This window comes from Sorex fumeus, unplaced genomic scaffold (assembly GCF_029834395.1).
Source record: "Sorex fumeus unplaced genomic scaffold, SorFum_2.1 ptg000036l, whole genome shotgun sequence".
In the NCBI taxonomy this organism is placed as follows: domain Eukaryota; kingdom Metazoa; phylum Chordata; class Mammalia; order Eulipotyphla; family Soricidae; genus Sorex; species Sorex fumeus.
Window position 1 is genome coordinate 4,110,095 of NW_026606093.1, and position 18,008 is coordinate 4,128,102.

Sequence of the window (18,008 nt, forward strand, 5' to 3'; positions counted from 1 at the left end):
TCTGGCAGTGCCCAGCGGCAGTGTGCTGAGCTATGTTGTTTGTTAAACATCAAACCCAGGCCTTCTGCCCTCAGAGCATCTTTGCCAGGCTGACTGAGCCGGCTATCTAGCCCAATACCAGCTTCTTATACCATGGCTTGTGTAACTGGATGTGGGTGTCATCATTTTTTGTTTTGATTTTTATTAGTGAAACACCATGAGTACAGTTGTAGACTTACAAGTTTTTGTGCTTGGGTTTCAATTATAAAAATATGGAACGCTTCACGAATTTGCGTGTCATCCTTGTGCAGGGGCCACGCTAATCTTCTCTATATCGTTCCAATTTTAGTATATGTGCTGCCGAAGCGAGCACAGGTGTCATAATTTTTTGTTTTAAAATAAATGGATGATTATCAGTAGATGCTTGACTTGCAAACCTATTTGCTAGACCCAGATGGCATACGAATTTATTGTGCATAAAAAGATAATGAAAGGAAAAAGATTTTGAGAAAGCTTGTTATAGTTAAATAATGAAATAAAAACATGATCAAAGGACTTATCTAAGATGTGGCCTGGATACAGAAATAGGGAATTTCAGCAGAGAAGCTGAAACCATATGTATAAAAAAATATGAAAATGTAAGACCTAAAAGATGCAGTAACTAAACATTTTAAAATGCACTAAATAGGGGCTGGAGAGATAGCACAGCGGGCAGGGAGCTTGCCTTGCACGCGGCCGACCTGGGTTCGATTCCCAGCATCCCATATGGTCCCCTGAGCACCACCGGGAGTAACTCCTGAGTGCAGAGCCAGGAGGAACCCCTGTGCGTTGTCGGGTGTGACCCAAAAAGCAATAAATAAATAAATAAATAAATGAAATGCACTAAATAATCCTAATAGCAAATTAAAGAACCAAGAGTCAGTGAACACTGATGTATCAATAGAGACCGGGGAGATCGTCCAAAGGGCTGGAGCACATGCTCTGCGCCCTGGGATCCCCAGGGTCATCCCTGGCACCACATAGTCCCCTGCACGTAGCCAGGAGTGACTTTCAAGCATCATAAGAGAGACATGTAAACGGGGATTATGTAATCTAAATAACACAAAGGGAAAAGTCTTTAAAAATAAACTGCACTGCACTGTAACACCTTCCTCCTGTTGTTCATCGATTTGCTCGAGCGGGCACCAGTAATGTCTTCATTGTGAGACTTGTTGTTACTGTGTTTGGCATGTCGAAGATGCCACGGGGAGCTTGCCAGGCTTTGCCGTGCGGGCAAGATACTCTCGGTAAAACTAATTTTAAAAACCCTCAGAGCCCATATTAGTTCAGTGTAAGTGTAACTGAAATCAGACAAGGGGCGGGAGCTACAGCACAGAGGTTGAGCACCTTGATTTTTGCGTGGCTGACCCCAGTTCAATCCCCACACTGCACAGCCCCTTGTGCACTGCTGGAATCACCTACGAGTACAGTTGGAGTTGCCCCCAGACATCACTAGGTGTCACCTAAAAACAGAGAAGAATCAGACAAGAGGCCAAGAAAGGTGCTGAAAAATATCTGAGAAAGTAATAACCAAGGTAAAAAGTAAAGGTAAAGGCCCTCCCGTTGATCGTCGATTTGCTCGAGCGGGCCCAGTAACGTCTCCATTGGAGACTTTGTTGTTACTGTGTCTGGCATATCGAATACTCTCGGTAGCTTGCCGGGCTCTCCGAGAGGGGCGGAGGAATCGAACTCGGGTCGGCCATGTTGGCCGTTTGTAAGGCGACCGCCCTACCCGCTGTGCTATTGCTCCAGCCCAAGTGTCCCCAAATTGATGAAGACCATGAATTTAGAACTCAATGAAAGGCATTAGACTCCAAGAAGTTTAATATAAAAAATAGCCAGACCCATGGACCTCCCAGTCAAACTAATCAAAGGTAAATAAAATTTTGACTTTGAGTACAGGAGACACATAATGTCCAGGAAACAGAGATTTCAAAAGACCCCTGACCTCATCAAAAACTACCGAGGGCAGAACAAAGCAAATGACATGTTTTCTAGGTGATGAAAGGGGGAAAATAAATTTTTATTGATCTATATTTTTTTTATTGGATCATTCACCCAGCACTGCTCAGGGATTACTTCTGGCTCTGCACTCAGAAATTACTACTGGCAGTGCTCAGGAGTACATATGGTAGGCTGGGGATCAAGATTGGGCCAGTTGCATCTAGGGCAAGAGCCCTACCCACCATGCTATCTCTACAGCTCCCAAAAGTCAATTTTAAACCCAACAAAAGCAGGGATAAGGGGTTCATATTGCTGCTCAGTGGGTAGTGTTCACACCTTGCACAAGCAAGGCTGAGTTTTTGATTCCTGGCACACACCTCATGCATATGCGTGTGTGCGCACACACACACACACAGACACACATACACACATGCCAAAATGAAACAAAACTTAAAAAGGATGTAATCAAGGCATTTTTGGATCAATGAAGTTCTCAGAGAATTCGCTGTCAACATCAGCTACTCTGCCAGCAATGCTAAAAGACCCACTAGCCAGGAAACTTAGATCTGCAAAAAAGAACATCTGAAATATAAACTGAGACTATAAGTATAAAAGACTTCCCTTTTTTTCAGAGTTTATTTAAGAGATAATTGATTCCTTTCAAAAAAAGTCTTAAATAGGAGCTGGAGGGATAGCACAGTGGGTAGGGCATATGCCTTGCATGCAGCCAACCTGGGTGCGATTCCCAGCATCCTATACGGACCCCGAGCACCACCAGGAGTAATTCCTGAGTGAATGAGCCAGGAGGAACCCCTGTGCATTGCTGGGTGTGACTCCCCCCAAAAAAGTCTTAAATAATAAAGAAGAGTTTATAATATATTTAGAAGTAAAAAGATATGAACAGGGTCAGAGAGAGAGATGGCTCAGAGAGCTAAAACATGTGCTTAGCCAGCCAGACCCCACAGCCCTGGGTTCAACTCTTGCACCATGTCATCTTTGGAGCAAGGCTGGGTGTGCATTCCTCTGCCCTATAAAAAAAAGGAAAAAAAAAAGAAAAAAGATAAGAAAAGTAAAGAAAAAGAAGAAAAGATGTGATGATATACTGAGGGAAAGGAGCAGGTAAGGGAAATTAAACTGTTACCCGTGGCATATTCGATATGCCACACACAGTAACAAGTCTCACAATGGAGACGTTACTGAGCCTGCTCAAGCAAATTGATGAACAATGGGAGGACAGTGCTACAATGCTATTGTAGGATTGTTACATATATGAAATGTGGACTATGAAGAGGTACTCTAAAGAGACCTTAACCTCGAGCAAAGAATAATAGGGTACAATTAAACCAAAATCACAACCTGTAAAAATTACACTAAATTGTCAATAGTAAGAAGTACTAATTCCGGGGCTGGAGCAATAGCACAGTGAGCAGGGCCTTTGCCTTGCACACGGCCGACCCAGGTTCAATTCCCAGCATCCCATGGGGTCCCCTGAGCACCACCAGGAGTAATTCCTGAGTGCAGAGCCAGTAGTAAATCCCAAGCTATGCCCGGCATGGCCCCAAAAGCCAAAAAACAAAACAAAACAAATATACTTCCATAAGGTTGATTAAAAAGGAACAGGTTGAGCTTGGCCGTACAGAGCAGCACGTGTCAGTTATGTTCATGTGCTTTGACACTACAGCTACTCCCAGCACTGACGGGGAGGGCAGCAGGAGGGGGCCACAGCAAAGACTGTTTTCTCCAAACAGGAGTTGCACCCTGAGTGAAGGGCAGGGACCCAAAGGACCTCTAGGCTAGAAACAGCAGCTCCCTGAAAAATCATGTTTTTGAGGACAGCCCTCCAGACTCTTTTTACTTGTGATTTGTTTGCTTGTGATGTTCAGGGCTTAGTCCTGGCTCTGCACTTAGGAATGACTCTTAGCCTAGCTTGGGAACCATGTGGGGTGCTGGGGATCAAACCTACTGTTCTTTTCTCCCTCTCTCCCTCATTTTTAATTTATTCCTTTATTTCAGGTTTAGGGCCACAGCTGGCGATACTCAGGGGTTCTCCTAACCCTGCACTCAGGAATCACTCTGGTGGTGCTTGGGGGACTATATGGGATGCTGGGGATTGAACCCAGGTTGGCTGCGTGCAAGGCAAGTGCCCGACCTGCTGTATTCTCTCTCCAACCCTCATGTGTGTGTTTTTGTGTGTGTGTGTGTGTGTGTTTTAAAACAGTGCCAGGGATCAAACCCAGGGCTTCATGCATGCAGAGCACACGCTCTCCCACCAAGTCACCTCCTGCCCTCGGTCCCAGGCTTTAAGCATAGAGGCAAGAGCTCACAGCAGACGCCTCCTCTGCCCTAAGATGGTGTCACTGTCACACTTAAGCATGACATTAATAAGCTACACAAACAGGTCACTTTGACACTAGTCTGACCTGCATTTTCAGGCGCATACAGTTTGTTCCACCGCCACTAAACCTTACGGTCTATACTTGGAGAATATCACTCGAGAGACTAGGGAAGCACACGGGGCTATGGGGTGTGCCTTTGTGTGGGCGGCCAGGTTTGATTTCACCCAAAGGGGCAACGAATATCACTGGCTACAGGTTTGGAGTCCCCCAAACACTTTTCTACTGCATTGAATTGCCAGCCTGGTTGTCCAAGAATCACTCCTGAGCATCACTTGGGAGATAAAAAAATAAACAGGATTTTAAAAAAATGGATTCAAAAGAAAACATTTGAATGTTTTCTTCAAAAAAGCTGCCTCATAAGATTTTCTTTTCCCTTAAATTTTTATTAGTGAAACACCATGAGGTACAGTTGTAGACTTACAAATTTTTGTGCTTGGGTTTCAGTTATACAATGATCAAGTACCCATCCCTCCACCAGTGCCCATTCTCCACCACCAATGATCCCAGTATCCCTCCTCCCCATCCCCCCATTCCACCCTACCTCTGTGGCAGGGCATGCCCTTTTGTTCTCTCTCTCCTTTTGAGTGCTGTGGTTTGCAAGAGACATTGAGTGGCAATCATGTTCTGTCTATAGTCTACTCTCATCACACATCTCCCATCCTGAGAGGGACCTCCCAACACCCTTTATTTAGTGCTCCTTTCTCTATCTGAGCTGCCTTTTCCCCTAGCGTGTGCAGCTGGCCTCAAAGCCATGGAGTAATCCTTCTGGTACTTATCTCGGCTATTCTTGGGTGTTAGTCTTTTATTTTGTTACTTTATGTTCCCAGATGAATGCAATCTTTCTATGTCTGTCCCTTTCTTTCTGAGTCATTTCACTTAGCATGATACTATCCATGTAGTACCACTTGTATATAAATTTCATGACTTCATCTTTTCTAACAGCTGCATAGTACTCCATTGTGTATATGTACCAAAGTTTCTTTAACCGGTCATCTGTTCTCAAGCACTCAGTTTTTTCCAGATTCTAGCTATTGTAAAGAGTGCTGCAATGAACAAATAAGTGCAGATGTCACTTCGACTATACTTTTTTGCCACTCTGGGAAATATTCCCAGGAGTGGTATTGCTGGGTCAAATGGGAGCTCAATTTCTAATTTTTTGAGGATTGTCCAGACTGTTTTCCAAAAGGGCTGAACCAGTCGGCATTCCCACCTGCAATGAAGGAGAGTCCCTTTCTCGCAACATCCACGCCAACACCGGTTGCTTTTGGTCTTTTGGATGTGGGCCAGTCTCTGTGGTGTGAAATGATCTCATTGTTGTTTTGATCTGCATCTCCCTGATGATTAGTGATGTAGAACATTTTCTCATGTGCCTTTTAGCCATTCGTATTTCTTCTTTGAGAAAGTTTCTGTTCATTTCATCGCCCCATTTTTTGATGGGGTTGGTTGTTTTCTTCTTGTGGAGTTCAACCAGAATTTTGTATATCCTTGATATCAAGGATACATGTGTAATCTCCAAATACACATCCCCCTTGTCAGATGTGTATTTGGCGAATATCCTTTCCCATTCTGTAGACTGTCTTTGTATTTTGGTCACTGTTTCTTTTGAGGTGCAGAAGCTTCTTAGTTTAAGATAGTCCCATTTGTCTATCTCTGTTTTCACTTGGTTGGCCAGTGGCATGACTTCTTTGAAGATACCATTAGCTTCAATGTCATGGAGGGTTTTGTCAACTTTGTCTTCATTGTACCTTATGGATTCCGGTCTGATGTTGAGGTCTTTCATCCATTTTGATCTTACTTTTGCACTTGGTGTTAGGGACAGATATGAGCTCACTGTTTTTGCATGTAGCTGTCCAGTTTTGCCAGCACAATTTGTTAAAGAGGCTTTCCTTGCTCCACTTCACATTTCTTGCCCGCTTATTGAAGATTAGATGATCATATGCTTGGGGGGGATGTCCGTATATTTGACCCTGTTCCATTGATCTGCAGCTCTGCCTTTGTTCCATGCTGTTTTAATTATTACTGCTTTGTAGTAGAGTTTGACGTTAGGGAGGTTGATTCCTCCCATTTTCTTTTTCCCCAGAATTGCTTTAGCTATTCGTGGGGGCTTATTGTTCCATATAAATTTCAGGAGTGTTTGCTCCATTACTTTGAGGAATGTCCTGGGTATTGTAATAGGGATCGCATTGAATTTGTACAGTGCTTTGGGAAGTATTGCCATTTTGACAATGTTAATTCTCCCGATCCATGAACAGGAAATATTTTTTCATTTCCTGGTGTCCTCTTTTATTTCCTGAAGTAGCGTTGTGTAGTTTTCTTTGTACAGGTCCTTTACTTCCTTAGTTAAGCTGATTCCTAGGTACTTGATTTTCTGGGGCACAATTGTGAACGGGATTGTTTTTTCATGACACTTTCTTCTCTTTCACTATTTGTGTATAGGAAAGCCATGGACTTTTGGGTATTGATTTTACAGCCTGCAACTTTACTATACAAGTCTATTGTTTCTAGGAGTTTCTTGGTAGAAGTTTTAGAGTTCTCTAAGTATAGTATCATATCATCTGAGAATAGTGAGAGCTTGATTTCTTCCTTTCATACCTGGATGCCCTTAATATATTTTTCTTGCCTAATCGCTATTGCAAGTACTTCCAGTACTATACTGAACAGCAGTGGAGAAAGTGGACATCCTTGTCTCATCCCTGATCTTAGGGGGAAGGCTCTCAGTTTTTCCCCATTGAGGATGATGCTTGCTGTAGGCTTGTGGTAGATGGCTTTAACTATATTGACGAAAGTCCCCTCTATCCCCATTTTGGCGAGGGTTTTCATCATAAACGGGTGCTAGATCTTGTCAAATGCTTTCTCTGCATCTATTGATATGATCATATGATTTTATCTTTTCTTTTGTTGATATTATGGATTATGTTGATTGATTTCCGAGTGTTAAACCATCCTTGCATCCCCGGGATGAATCCCACTTGGTCATGGTGTATGATCTTTTTGATGAGTAGTTGAATTCTATTTGCTAGTATTTTGTTGAGACAAGCATATGCTACTGGCAGGATCAACCAGGTAGTAGCATATGCTTGTCTCAAGATCTCCAAGCCTACTCAGATTTGGGCCAAGCATCCTCCACCCAGATCCTCCAAATTCCAGTAGGCAGGGGTCACACCCACCAACTGGCCCCCTGGCGCTGTGTAATCCCATCAACGGCCAAGACTCAGAGACTATAAAAACCAGCTCCCGGAACCGCGCGGCTGCATTCATGGCCGCGCAACATCCTATTATGACATATTATCTCATTCCTACTTTGGACAAAATGGCAGGCTACCGAATGTAGCCTGCCCACATGGCAGAGTCTGGCAAACTCCCTGTGTCATACCCAATATGCCAAATACCAGTAACAATGATGGGTCTCATTCTCCTAAAGAGTCTTGAATATAATCTCAGGGCTAGGATGAAGGAGATGTTACTGGGGCCTGCTCGAGGCAATCGACGATTAACAGGATGATTTGTGTTGTGTGTGATTTGTTGAGAATCTTCACATCCGTGTTCATCAGGGATATAGGCCTGTAGTTTTCTTTTCTTGTGGTGTCTTTGTTTCCTTTTGGTATTAGAGAGATATGGGCTTCATAGAAACTGTCTGGGAGAGTTTCTGTTTTTTCAATTTCCTGGAAAAGCTTGAGGAGGACTGGCAGTAGGTCCTCTTTAAATGTTTGGAAAAATTTGCTAGTGAATCCATCTGGACCTGGGCTTTTGTTTTTGGGAAGACTTTTGATTACAGTTTCAATTTCTTTGATGTTAATAGGTTTATTCAGGTACTCTAGATCTTCTTGATTCAGCTTTGGGAGATGATAGGAATCCAGAAATTTATCCATTTCTTCTAGGTTCTCTTGTTTCGTGGCATACAGACTTTCAAAGTAATCTCTGATGATCTTTTGAATTTCTTTGGTTTCTGTTGAGATATCCGCCTTCTCATTTCTGATTTGGTTTATTAGGGTTCTTTCTCTCTCTGTTTCTTTGTGAGTGTTGCTAGTGGTTTATCTATCTTGTTTATTTTCTCAAAGAACCAGCTATTGGTTTCATTGATCTTTCGGATTGTTTCTTTGGTTTCCATGTCATTGATTTCTGCTCTAAGTTTTATGATCTCTTTCCTTCTGCCTGATTTGGGCTCTTTCTGTTGATCCTTTTCTAAGGTCTTGAGCTGTGAAGTCAAGTTGTTTATGTGCATCCTTTCTTCCATCCTGAGAAATGCTTGCAGAGCTATAAATTTTCGCCTTAATACGGCTTTTGCTGCATCCCATAAGTTGTGATAGCTCGTGTCTTCATTCTCATTTGTTTCCAGGTATCTTTTGATTTCATCCTTGACTTCATTCCTGACCCACTCATTGTTCAGCATTGAGTTGTTTAATTTCCAGGTGTTTGATTTGGTTCTCCGTGTCTGTGTGTGATTCACTTCTATCCTCAGTGCAACATGATCTGCAAAGATGGTTGATACTATTTCTATCTTCCTGATTCTATTGAGGTATGTTTTGTGGCCTAGCACATGGTCTATTTTGGAAAATGTTCCGTGCGCACTGGAGAAGAATGTGTATTCTTTCTTTCTGGAGTGTAAAGCTCTGTATAGGTCTATAAGCCCTTTCTCTTCTATTTCTTCTTTCAAAGCCAATGTTTCCTTGATGAGTTTCGTTCTTGTTGATCTATCCAGAGGTGATAAGGCGATGTTGAAGTCTCTGGCTACTATGTGTTATTAGCAATGTCCTTCTTAAAATTTGTTAGTAGTTGTTTTAAATATTTAGCTGTTCCCTCATTAGGTGCATATACATTTAAGAGTGTGATTTCTTCCTGTTGTACGTATCCCTTGATGAATAGAAAATGGCCTTCACTGTCCCTTCTAATCTTTTTCAACCTGAAATTGATGTTGTCGGACACTAGTATGGCCACCCCAGCTTTTTTGTGCCTCGTAAGATTTTGACCCGATCTCTAGATTCAGTTGCAGAGGAGCAGTCTGTAAGTGCCTGAAAATGCAGCAGCATTAAGGTCAGATGACCATCAAAGTGATGTGTTTCTGTAGTTTGTTAATGCCATGCCCCAGTATGACACTATGCCACATGCGCGCTTTCTGCTTTCTTCCTAGACATTGCCAAGCTCCCGATGATATCTGCAGAGCCAGGACCTGGCACAGCCACGACAGCAGGGTCTGTGGCTGAAGCAGAATTAAAGGGAATGCGTGGACAATTTTAGTGCGCAAGGCCGTGGCATGGTACTCCCTGGGCCCTTCCTGCAAACCTCGCATCCATGGCCTGCTGCCATTTAAACAGAGGAGGAGGCTGAGCTCCTCCTCTGAGAGTTTGGGTAACTTGCTCGCCACCTGTTGTGCTCATCCTGCCTGTGGGTTGTGGGGCAAGGACTGAGTCCACAGTTTCTTGATTTCGTAAGCACTGGAGACAGGACATTAGACTCATGCTTTCTGATAAAGATTAGCACTGTAGCACTGTACTCTCATTGTTCAAGTTGCTCAAGCGGGCCCAGTAACATCTCCATTGTGAGACTTGTTACTGTGTTTGGCATATCAAATACGTCACAGGTAGCTTGCCAGGCTTTGCCGTGCAGGCGAGATACTCTTGGTAGCTTGCCGGGCTCTCCGAGAGGGGAGGAGGAATCGAACTCGGGTCGACAGGTCGGCCGCATGCAAGGCAAACTCCCTACCCTCTGTGCTATCGCTCCAGCCCTGATAAAGATGAAATATATTTAATGAGGGGGCTGGAGCGATAGCACAGCGGGTCAGGCGTTTGCCTTGCTGGGTTCGATTCCCAGCATCCCATATGGTCCCCTGAGCACCACCAGGAGTAATTCCTGAGTGCGTGAGCCAGGAGTAACCTCTGTGCATCTCCAGGTGTGACCCAAAAAGAAAAGAAAAAAAAGGAGAGATTAAATATATTAATGAGCACACCGATGGCATTTTATCTGACACAATTTCCTGTGCCAAGGCAGAGAAACGGAAAGCTACAAAATGAGAAAAAGGTGCGATGGGAGGGGCTGTGCAGAGAGAGCTCAGTGGTCAGTCATGTGCGATGTCCTGGGTTCAGTCCCCAGCATTGCAGATCCCATCCCCGACCCCGGTACTGTGGGGGTGTGGCCCCTATTGGAAAACAACAGTACAGACGCTTTCCTTCAGTTTGCAGGATGCAACAACTCGATCTTGCCAGAGAATGCTTCCCCGCATCAAACAAGCTTCTACAGAGTTTTCAAAGACCCCGTCCTAGAAATAGAGAAATGTAAGGACAAGCAGGGGGAATCATCAGTGCTGAGTCCCTAGGACTGTTTGTCCACGGGGTCTGGAAGTCTCCAGGCAGTTTCATCCTGCACCTCTGACAGGTTAGATCAGTGGTTTGTCAACCTCAGCCCTGTGCACCAGTGCTGGGCTGTAGGTACAAAAGAGCTAAAACCTCTGGGTCTTAAGCTGCGCGCGCACACATCTCTCCCTTAAGCTTGTTGGCACCAACACGCACCAGAGCCACTCACACTTGCCTGTGACTTGATTAACGGCAACATCAGCACCAGCAAACTCACCTGAGATAGGAGGGAGAATGTCTGCATGCTAAACCATTTATAAATGAGCAAAGGGAGGGGCCGGAGAGATAAGACAGTGGGTAGTGCGCTTGCCTTGCTTGGGTCCGACCCGGGTTCAATACCCAGCATCCCATCTGGTCTCCCAAACCCGCCAGGAGCAATTCCTGAGTGCAAAGCCAGGAGTACGCCCTGAGCACCGCCGAAACCAAATTAAACAAAACAGAACAGGTAAGCAAAGGGAGATGTGGGGTGCGCTTGCTGGCCCAAGATTCCTGGAAACACCGGAACAGAAATTCTTGACTGCGGGTTCCTGGCAGGGAGGACCAGGGTCCTTTAGCATCTGGACCCAGGGTCTCAGGGACAGCTAGAATTGGCTTAGAAAATTGTTTGTTTGGGGGCCATACCCGTGGTGCTCAGGGCTAACTGCTGGCTCTGTGCACAGGGATGAGGCTGAGGCGGACTACAGGAGTGCTGTGGGCTGAACCCAAGCAGGCCGCATGCAAGGCAACTGCCTAACCACTGTGCTATCTCTTTGGCCCTTGCTTAGAATTTCTGAGCCCAATTTTCACTCTTTTTCTTTGGGTGGGGGCAACTCCTAAGTCTTGTCCTGAGGAACTTGGAGCCCTCCCCAAGAGGTTTTAGTCAGGCTGTGTGGAGCTGACATGTCAATGCTCTGGCCCAGGGACCAAACTGTGTGCAGGTCAAGCGTGCGCTCCTGCACGCTTGAGCCATCTCCCTGGCCTTATTCAACTTTCGCTTTTTTCTCTCTTGTCTTTCTTTCACTGTGATTTTTGGTTTTTTTGGGGGGGGGAGGGGGGCCCCCACACTTGGCAGTGCTTAGGGGCTAGTTCTGACTCTGCACTCAAGAGTGACCCCTGATGGTGCTCGGGGGAATCACATGCATTGCAAGGGATAAAGCCAGGAACAGATATGCAAGGGAATGGCCTTAATCCCGGAAATATCTTTCCAACCTTTAATTTTCACTTTTTTTTTCCAGCACAGAGAAAGTGAACCCGGGGTTCATGCATACAAGGCATGAGCTTTACCACTGAGCCACATGCTCAATTTTCACTCTAAGTCAATCCAAGTGCAATAAGAAGGTGAGATTCTAAATACCCTGTCTGGCCAAATGAGAGAAGTTCATTTCTAAGGGCATGTCCGGCAGGCGTCAGGAAACAACAGATCATCTTATTGAACAGTGAGTGAGGACATGTTCTTATTTCACCAAATCAAAGATGCTGCTGATTCTAACATGCACCATTATTTTGTATCATTAAGAAGGAAGCCCAGGGGCTGGAGCGATGCCCACAGTGGGGAGGGCATTTGCCTTGCATGCGGCCCACCCGGGTTTGATTCCCAGCATCCCATTTGGTCCCCCAAGCACCGCCAGGAGTAATCCCTGAGTGTATGAGCCAGGAGTGACCCCTGTGCATCGCCAGGTGTGACCCAAAAAGAAAAAAAAAGAAGGAAGCCCAGCCGGGTGAGAGCCCTCCTCTCCCCAAGGGACCCAGCCCCAGCAGCCGAAAACCTCCAGAACTCAACCACTGCCCTGTGCAACCTGCTCTCCACAGGCTCCAGCCAAGCCTCACCCACGAGTGAACCTTTTCTTGGAATGCAGCTGTGTGACACTTCACAGGGACACATCCTACGCATACGCCAAGAGTACCACACCACATTTGATGGGATTCAAAGTAGGAGACACCCAGTTTCCCTTAGAGGGAAATACGATATTATTTCGCTTCTGCTTTGGAGCAGGGATTGGGGTTCGGGACAGAAGCACCTGAAATATGGCGGTGGGAAGGTGTAATGGTGGTGGAATTGGTGTTTGAATATTAAAGGTCATCAAAAAATTGTGAACTACTTTATAAAATTAAAAAAGTTTTTTTTAAAAAGGAAGCCCATAGTTGGAGAGGTAGCAGAGGAGGCAAGTTGCCAACAGACTCTCTTGAACAGAGAGGCGGAAAAGCCTCTCTTGGCTGGGTGTGGCCTAACCACCACCCCCCCTCCAAACCTTTAAAGAAAGGGGAAAAAAATCTATAAAAAAAATGAAAGACAGGAGGGTTATGTGGAAACCAAGCATGCTAAGTGTGTCATTGTTATGATCTGAATGTGTCCTTTGCCCTCCCAAATTTTCTTTTCTATTTTTTTTATAACTGTCACCTTTAATACAAAATAAAACCTGCTTTTACATCCAGAATGTAAAACAAGATATTGTATTTTTTCGGAAGAATACCCACAATATTATTTTTGTGATTCCTAAAATTTATTTCAATTCTTCACTACTCTCTTATCCTGATTTATTTATTTATTTTATTTTTTATTTATTGAATCACTGTGGGAAAAGTTACAAAGCTTTCAGGTTTAAGCCTCGGTCATGCAATCATCAAACACATTTCCCTTCACCAATACTTATTTTTCACCACCAAGAACCCCAATAACCCCCCCCCAACCCTCCCAATGTCTGTGAGGCAGATGAATTCTAGTTAACACTCTATTTAATTTGATTAGATTCATGTTTCAACAAAAGATGCATCATTATTATTTAGAGTTTACACCCCCAAATCAGACCTGCTGAAAAGGCTTTGTGAAATAATTTGTTTTCTACAGCTGGTTACAAGAATCAAATAACTGCGGCTGCGCGATTTTGGATTTCTGGTCTTTTACTTATTAAGCCTGGAAGTATTTCTGCTGAGAGTCAGATAATTATGAGATTGGTTTCTGTGGCTCTGGGGCCATGGCTGTGCCGGAGAGCCGCTCGTGGGGGGCAACTCGTGACCTCAGTAGGGCTTGAAGGACGAGCTGGGAATGCTCCCCTTCCCACGAGGTTTCAGTCACCCCGTCACAACTGGTTCATACCTGGCATTCCAAAAGGCTCCGAGGTGGCTGCCATCTTTCTTTCCAAAGGGAAAAAGCATCCTAATTTTTTTTTCTTTTTGGGCCACACCCAGCGATGCTCAGGGGTTATTCCTAGCTCTGCACTCAGGAATTACTCTTGGTAGTGCTTGGGGGACCATGTGGGATGCCGGGGATCGAACCCAGGTCTGCTGCGTGCAAGGCAAATGCCCTACCCACTATGCTATTGCTCCGGCCCAAAAGCATCCTGATTTTTATTATCATTGTACTCTCACTGTAATAAAAATCTGAACTCTAGTTGCAAACATACCAAAATTAGATCAACATCATCAACTGTTACTAGCAGCTTTAAGGTACGACTTCAGTTTTATTTTTTTATGCTAATTCTTAATTCAGTTCCAAGGTTTTGCCTCCCAAATTTCCTATCGGAGCCCTCACACTCCACGTGGTCACGCGGAAAGGTGAGGCCTTGGAGGAGGGCTTAGGTGAGGACGGGAGCGACTACGGGTGATCTTAGAAAGTTCCCCTCCCGCTGCTCACTCCAAGTGAGCACGGAGCTCAGGAGCAGCAGGCAGTGGACCTCCACCAACACTGGCCACGTTGGCACCGGGACTCCAGCCCCCCAGCTTCCGGAATCGTCAAGAAAAAGAACGGGTTTTTACAAGACAAGAGAGAAAGAATTCTAATGAAACTATGATACATGTTATCTTCCAGACTCATCTTGATTTCAAAACCGGAGGGACGATACAGGGAACAAGGCCCTTGCCTTGCAGGCGGCCGACCCCAGTTCAATTCGCCAGCACCACATATGGTCCCCCAGCACTGCCAGGGGTCACTCTGGGCCATGGGCCGGGAAGACTCTTGAGCACTGCCAGCTATGGCCCACCCCCCACCCCCGGGAAAGACGTACTGAGACTCACTGATAATGAAACGCGTCTCAGGATTGATGAAAGTGGTCGTTCAAGGTTAGCCTTCTACAACTGGGTACTACAAGCATTTGAGACATCGCACATTTCTTTTTACTTTTCTCTGGTTTGTTTTTTGGGGCCACTCTTGGGGGGCTCAGGGGCTACTCCTGGCTCAGTTTTGTTCCAGGCCACTCCCACGCTGTCCCAAGGACCAGGCAGTGCCGGGGATGGAATCTGGGCACCTGCGTACAGCGTGGTTTTGGGGTTTAGAGCTCCCTCCTGAGGCTCGTCTTTAAACCCAATGAGGACCACTGGGGTGGGGGGGACAATGGAAATTCACCTGACCCAAAGCAGTGTGTGTGTGTGTGTGTGTGTGTGTGCGCGCATGTATGTGTGTTTGTGTGTGTGTGTGTGTGAGAGAGAGACAGACAGACAGACAGACAGAGAGAGAGAGAGACAGAGACAAAGAGACAGACAGAGAGAGACAGAGAGAAAGAGAGAGAGAGAGACAGAGATAGAGAGAGGAGCCGTTCTGGCAGAGGAGAGGAGCAAATCAGCGAGCAGCTAGGTAAGAAGAACCGGGGAAGGGCCCGGAGCAGGCGCGGTGGGCCTGCGAGAACAAGGCAGTATAGGATTTGCAGATCTGGCCGCAACGCGGGGCCCTCCCAGAGGCTTGTCAAGGCGAGCAAAGAGAGTGACGAGCTGGGTGCAGTGCCGGGTCATTCAGCAGGAAACCCAAGAGGCTCCTGAGAACGGTGAGCAGGTGCGGCGAGCAGAGCAGCACCTGCCTCGGAGCTGTCGAGGGGCTTCGTGGGGACTTGGGTCAGGGCGCAGCTGGCGGGGAGGGAAGAAGCCACCAGGGCTTCCGCCTGATGCAGACGTCGAACTCTCGGGCAGCAGCCAGAAGCAGGGTACAAGAGACCAATTCCAGGAGTCGGAGAGACAGCGCGGGGGGTAGGGGTTTGCCTTGCAAGGGGGTGACCTGGCTTCGATTCCTGGTATCCCATATGGCCCGTGAGTCTGCCAGGAGTGAACCCTGAGTTCAGAGTCACAGAGGCAGGGGTGAGTCAAAACCAGGGTGTGGGAGGGGAGGGAGAGAGAGAGACAGAGACAGAGAGAGAAGGGGAGAGAGAGAGAGAGAAACAGAGACAAAGAGAGACAGAGAGATGGCGATTCCAGAGGTTGGGAGGAGCTACAGCCATGAAAAACGCAGACAGGAATTGTGGGACACACTTGTTCACCCACAACCACCCACACCCCGACGCACAGCGAAGTCTGGCAACGCTCTTGCTGCCATCACGGGGCGCAGTGCTACTGGCATGCAGCGGGCAGAGGTCAGGGATGCTGCTCCCACTCCAATGTCCAGGACCACCCTCCTCAAAGATCATCGGATCAAAATGAACCGGCGGGGGCCAGAGAGATAGCACACTGGGTAAGGCACTTGCCTTGCACACGGCTGGCCAAGGTTTGATCCCCAGGACCACATACGGTTCCCAGAGTGATCCCTGAGCACAGGACTAGACTAAGCTCTGAGCAGTTCCAGACAAAAGGAACAAGGAAGGAAGGAAGGAAGGAAGGAAGGGAGGGAGGGAGGGAGGGAGGGAGGGAGGGAGGGAGGGAGAGAAAGAAAGAAAGAGAAAGAAAGAAAGAAAGAAAGAAAGAAAGAAGGAAGAAAGGAAGGGAGGGAGGGAGGGAAGGAGGGCAGGAGAGAAGCACCTCAGGAGCTAACTGCATTGAGAGGCTGCTCCTTAGGAAGAGCTAGACCCTGCATCTTTCTTTCACTTTTTTTAAATTCACACTTTTGTGCCCCTTCATCAGGCCCGGATGTGGAAGAGGCATTGCCATCGGAAGGAGGACAAGCAGAATGTCTAAGAATAATGTATCTTTGCTGGCACATACAGATGAGAAAGGACCAAAAAGGAATGCACCAAAATATTGTCACCCACATGGAATCACTAACTTCTCTTCTTAATTTTCAGTGAACACAAGAAGTGAAAGAGTAAAAGTGGCCTCTCAGTGACCAGGCCTTCATCTCATTAGCTGCAACAACCACACAGGCTTGTCAGCCGCCCCTGCAGGTCAGTGGAAGAGCCCCTCTTCCCCCCTCACACCTGTCCGCGCCGCCCTGAGAGGCCACTTCCTTGCCAGCGCTATGTCAGGTGTTGTTCTGTTTCCAAGAGGTCACAGCAAACAAAGACAAAAATCCCCTGCCCTGGGGCGTTTATATTCTCGTGGGCAGCAGCAGGCTAGGGAATGAGTGAAGTATAAGGAAGCGTGTAGGGTCTGTGCGCGTGTATAAATACAGAGAACAAGAAGGAAGTCAAGGATTCTCAAAAGCGGGTGGGGTGGTGGTGGGGGTCCCACTTCATAAGGTCATGAAAGACTTCACTGAGGTGACTTATTTATTTATTTATTTAGTGAAACACCACGAGGTTCAGTTATAGACTTACAAATTTTTGTGCTTGGATTTCAGTTATACAATGATCAACTACCCATCCTTCCACCAGTGCCCATTTCCCACCACCGCGGGTCCCAGTATCCCTCACACCCCCCATTCCCCCCCCCCCCCCCGTCCCCCTCCACCTCTGTGGCAGGGCATTCCCTTTTGTTCTCTCTCCTTTTGGGTGCTGTGGTTTGCAAAAGAGGCAGTGAGTGGAAATCATGTTTGGTCTATAGTCTACTTTCAGCATGCTTCTCCCATCCTGGGAGGACCCTCCCAACACCCTTTATTCGGCGCTCCCTTCTCTATCTGAGCTGCCTTTTCCCCTAGCATGTGCGGCTGGCCTCCAAACCATGGAGTGAACCTCCTCGTACTTATCTCGGCTATTCTTGGGTGTTAGTCTCCTATTTTCTTACTTTATGTTCCCTGGATGAATGCAACTTTCTATGTCTGTCCCTCTCTTTCTGACTCATTTTGCTACATAGAAAGTACTACATGATACTTTCTATGTAGTACCACTTGTATGTAAATTTTATGACTTCATCTTTTCTAACAGCTGCATAGTACTCCATTGTGTAGATGTACCAAAGTTTCTTTAACCAGTCATCTGTTCTCAGGCACTCAGGTTTTTTCCAGATTCTGGCTATTGTAAACAGTGCTGCAATGAACAAACAAGTGCAGATGAGGAGTGACTTTTTCTAAGGAAGGAGGGAGAAGAGGAGAAAAGGCCAGAGGGGCCAGAAGAAGCCAAGAGCTCCATGGCCTGAGGCAGAAGCAGGCCACTGGGCTCACGGCCAGGATGCTGGAGGCTTTTCCTCCTGGGGAATCCTGAGGAGATCCCGGGGCTTTAAAGCACCTTAAGACGTTGTTTTCTTGGGGCTGGAG

General features: G+C 46.3%; 1 non-coding gene across 1 annotated transcript; it reads right to left on the bottom strand.

Annotated features, from left to right (window-relative positions):
* Positions 1-245: 245 nt before the first annotated feature.
* On the bottom strand, positions 246-352 carry LOC130027275 (U6 spliceosomal RNA). The gene has a single exon (XR_008793019.1). It is a non-coding gene; the product is annotated as a U6 spliceosomal RNA (small nuclear RNA).
* Between the last annotated feature and the right edge of the window lie 17,656 nt (positions 353-18,008).